This window comes from Alosa alosa, chromosome 20 (genome assembly GCF_017589495.1).
Source record: "Alosa alosa isolate M-15738 ecotype Scorff River chromosome 20, AALO_Geno_1.1, whole genome shotgun sequence".
NCBI lineage: Eukaryota > Metazoa > Chordata > Actinopteri > Clupeiformes > Clupeidae > Alosa > Alosa alosa.
In genome coordinates, this window is record NC_063208.1 from 3,795,174 (window position 1) to 3,800,173 (window position 5,000).

The following is a 5,000-nucleotide window of genomic DNA, read 5'->3' on the forward strand; positions in this document are numbered from 1 at the left end:
CACTTTTAAATGATAACGCTAAGAGCATTCACACGCCTCTCCAACAACCACTCGGGTGGGGGTAAAATGAGAGAGCGAGGGATATAAGAGGAGAGAGAGAGAGAAGGAGAGAGAAAGAGGGAGAGAGAGAGCAAAGGGACTGAGTGACTAGGGCAGGGGTCGGCAACCCGCGGCTCCGGAGCCGCATTCGGCTCTTTGATCCCTCTGATGCGGCTCAGCTTTTGAAAATAATAAATGAATATTTATTTAAAATGTATTTTATTTTAGTTCATTTTCAAAATGTAATATTGTAGCCTAGGTCTATCTGAGTAATTTATATAACTTTCCACCTCACTTGACTCCGTAACCGTAACCTGCACAATATTGTTTAATTCGCTGTTCGTTGCCATGTCAATATCAAACAAAATCACTGATTTCCCTCCATTTCAGTCAACGAGAACACTTTAATTGTTATTGTTGATGTGTGCGCTTGCTGTAGGCTAGATAAGGAAAATGTCAAAAAGGAAACGTCAGCGACCACAGCTTGCGAGCGTGAACACAAGCGGGCTGAAATGGGAAAGTTTCCATCCGAAGACTGAAAACGCGAAATAAACTGCCAGTTGTATATCGCACACTGCAACGAGTTAGTAGGCTATTGCTGTGTTAACCCTATTCCACTTGCATGAGAGAAATCTTTCTCACAAATGAAAAATATAAAGACAAACCTGCGCTCACGTTTAAGGGCAATTCCGCGCAAAACTGTCATATCCATAACGCCAACACAATGCCATGGTATGTTGGCGTTATGGATATATGACAGTTTTGCGTGGAATTGCCCTTAAATGACGACAGCCTCAATTCTTGCATGAAACCAAGGCCATCACCAAATCTAATCTCTCGTAGGCCTAATGTTCAATTTCGCCAATGACATGTCAACGAAAATTGAGTGTTGTGTTGTTAACTATGATGTTACTTTGCATACCAAAGGACACTGGGAAAATAGGGGGTGGTGTTTAGCCTACATAAGAAGCCTAAGGCCTATACTAAGCCTAAGGCCTAAGTTACTTGCACATTACTTTTAAAACTAGTAGAAAATGTATTAAAAAACCCTCTGTAGAATGAAAGTAACTGTACGTTAAATATCCAAAGTTTTTCTTGTAACCGTCTTTATGTGGCTCTTCTGAGGTAAAAAATGTAATATACTAATCAGGTTTCAGCTCATTCACTGTGCTGAATATGTTGTAGCATCGGTGTGTTTTGGACTTGTTATCAGACTTCCAGGGTGCAATGTGTGTGAATGTTACAATGTGTAATGTTGGGTTTAGTAGCTGTATTTGTGTTTACCTTGTATGTGTTAGCATGTGTGTAAGTATATATACTCTTTTGATCCCATGAGGGAAATTTGGTGTCTGCATTTATGCTAATCCATGAATTAGTGAAACACACTCAGCACACAGTGAACACACAGTGAGGTGAAGCACGCACTAATAGGGTGACCAGACGTCCTCTTTTTGAAACCTAAAAATGTGTCCGGGCGGAATTTCAAAGTCGTCCGGGATTTTGTTTATTCTAGCCTCAAATGTGTTTACAGCGAATTTACATTGCTCTCTCTTTCATTCATGTTTCATTCATGGATAGCCTATATATCTATGTCTTTCATTCACATACTAGTCACGCCCTCCCCTAAGTGTAGGGTGTTGAGCCTGACCTTAGCTACCGTCATTGGTCGATAGTAATCTTAAACATTTAATTGGTCAGTCAGTCACCTCAATAGCGCAAACTTCCTTTGTTTAGTGTAAGTTCACTGACCAATTAAAGCGTAAATTTCCATGTTTTGTCTCCGGTCGATATCAACATGAAGCTGAGTGCCTGACCTGCAAAGCAGGCACTTACATGTCGGTCGCAAATAAAGGTGCCAACGACCGACCTACAGGTAGGCTACACAATATTCAGCAAAGCATCAAGCGGCAGCTAAAGTGACAGAGTTTTTCGACCTTAACATTACGTCTCCAAAAACATTTTGATGGCACATCAACTCATAACCATAGACTGTAAAAAATATAACATGACGAACACTTCTGCACACTAGCTTTGGGTAGGAAACTGCACTTTGGTTATCCCTTTAAACGGCCTTTAAGGGATAGCCTGCACACTGACAACAGCAGATGTCAATAATCCTCTATCTAGGCTACTGTAGCCTATATGCAGGTGAATTAAATATGTTGGCATAACATAAGGGATAGATGTAGGCCTATTTCTTTACAAAAAAATATCTAATAATAATGCATTGAAAAGAGGTAGGCCTAATAATAGACCAGACATGATTGAATAGATATAAGAAAATGGACAACATATCCACATCAGTCCCCATCAACACAACTGTTTTCACAGGTCAGGATTATTAAGCTCTAAAACAGATTGTTCAAAATTTTAGAGCTAGGCTACTGTAAAAGATTCAGTTTGTATTTTCAGAAACACCTTGGATCAAATTGAGAGATATGCAACATTAAAGATGGGTTGCCATCCAAATATATCTTGTGCGTATAGAGCTTGCTTTTATTTTAATTATTGTTTTTGCACATTGAAAACTTTCAAGTGTTCAAAATAGTCTTTTGAGGCAGTGTTTTTCTGTTAGCGTTGGGCCGGCCAATCAAGCTCATTATCATACATAGTCACCATGTCTGTTGACCCCCATTGAGCCAATAATGTGTGTTGTGAAGACATCATGCCAATCATGTGTTGTGATCTCGCCGCTGGAGCAAGATTGTCGTAAAGCATTGCACACGCGAATTTCTGCCGAAATAGATGCCCAATAAGTGCCCAAAAAGTGTTGCAATATGGCCGCCGAGTAGAGGGACTTGCCTAAAAGGACTTTGACGCACCCCAGTTTGTGTATTGTGTGAGTGTTAGTGATTACCCTTGTGTGTTCCTTGTAATGGTGTCTGTGTACCCGGCTTCTGCTCTAACAAAGACAACTGACCACGTGTCTTATCAATCGTCACAATATGCACATGTTAGCCTTAGTCTGTGGCCATTTAAATGGTTACTACATGGTTACATGGTCACATTGGTGTAAACATGCAGTGATTAAATGTATTCACGGCATAAGCCTGCACACTGCAGAACCCATAAGAACCCAGGGACCCAGGCAGTCATCTTTAGAATCGTAAGCCTTCACACTAGCACATACATACATGCAGCTGTTTAAATGTATTCACTGCATTGACTACATGATCTGTACTTGTGATCAATTATGTGCATCATTCTTCAGCGTCGATTGATTCAACAGAATTAACAGTCTAATCTTTGTAAAACAGAACGTACATGTATTCAGTGTATTCACTAAGAGAGCCAGCAAGTCAATGAAGGTAAATTACATTGGTGTGTGTGTGTGTGTGTGTGTGTGTGCGTGTGTGCATGGAAGACTGAAAATCTCCCTGATTGAGCGAACAAATGAGGCAGCTCATTAGTCAGCAGCACAAAGCAAAAACAACTCCTCAAAGATCAAACAATCAACACACACACACACACACACACATACACAGGTCTATGTACACACTCATGCACACACACAAATCTTTAGCTGATAGCAGACAACAGTTTCTGGGTAAAGCCTTGCTCAGTAAGCCTGGGTGACATCTAGAGCCAAAAGCCTTGCTCAGCTAGCTTCAAATCCCTAGTGCTTGCCCACAGAGTAGTGTCCGGTTCTGCACCCAGTAAAGTAAAGTAAAGTAAAGTCCTTTAGAACCAAAAGCCTTGCTCAGTAAGCCTTTGTGACATCTAGAACCAAAAGCCTTGCTCAGCTAGCTTCAAATCCCTAGTGCTTGCCCACAAAGTAGTCTCCGATTCTGCACCCAGTAACATGAATGCCCTCATACAGGCATATGCTACTTCCCGACCGCTGCGCTCCACCAATCAGCAACATCCGGCTCTGCCTCCCACACACTCAGGGCAATCCCAACTTGTCTGTTATTCCCTGTTGGTGGAACATGCCACCAGTTCCTACCAGTTCCTCTACCCTTTTTGTAGAGACGTCCTTTAGAACCTGAAAGCCTTGCTCAGCTAGCGTCAATTTTTTTTAAAAACCTTTATTTTACCAGGAAGGTCCCATTGAGACACAATGTCTCTTCTGCCAGGGAGTCCTGGTCAAGATGGCAGCAATTATTTGAAAGACAAAGAAAATACAACATGGGTACAGAGCAAAGACATCAACAGCACACTAACACAGAGGACACAGTCAAAGACTGCTGGATTAACATGTCCTTGTTGCACTGTACATTGATCGTTTCCCTTTTTGTAAGTCGCTTTGAATAAAAGCATCAGTTAAATGACTAAATGCAATTGTAAATGTAAATGTAGCCTCAATGGCATCTAGAACCAAAAGCCTTGCTTAGCTAGCTTCATTGATGTCCTTTAGAACCGAAAGGCTCGCTCATCTAGCCTCAGAAATGTCCTTTAGAACCAAAAGCCATGATCAGCGAGCCTCAGTGACGTCTAGAACCGGAAGCCTTGCTTAGCAAGCCTCAGTGACATCCTTTAGAACCAAAAGCCTTGTTCAGCTAGCCTCAGTGACATTCTTTAGAACCAAAAGCCTTGTTCAGCTAGCCTCAGTGACATTCTTTAGAACCAAAAGCCTTGTTCAGCTAGCCTCAGTGACATTCTTTAGTGATGTTGTTTAGAACCAAAAGCTTTGCTCAGCTAGCCTCAGTGACGTCCTTTAGAACAGTGATGTCATTTAGAACCGAAAGCCTTGCTTAGCTAGCCTCAATGATGTCCTTTAGCTTAGAACAAAAAGCCTTGCTCAGCTAGCCTCAGTGACATCCTTTAGAACCTGAAAGCCTCGTTCAGCTAGCGTCAATGATATCCTTTAGAATTGAAAGCCTTGTTCAGCTAGCGTCAATGATATCCTTTAGAATTGAAAGACTTGTTCAGCTAGCCTCAGTGATGTCCTTTAGAACCAAAAGCATTGATCAGCTAGCCACAATGATATAATTTAGAACCTAAAGCCTTGCTCAGCTAGC

The 5,000-nt window shown here is 41.5% G+C and overlaps 1 protein-coding gene across 1 annotated transcript in view; it reads right to left on the bottom strand.

Moving 5' to 3' along the window:
* Positions 1–5,000, bottom strand: part of dlgap3 (discs, large (Drosophila) homolog-associated protein 3) — a 205,072-nt gene that overhangs the window by 67,317 nt on the left and 132,755 nt on the right.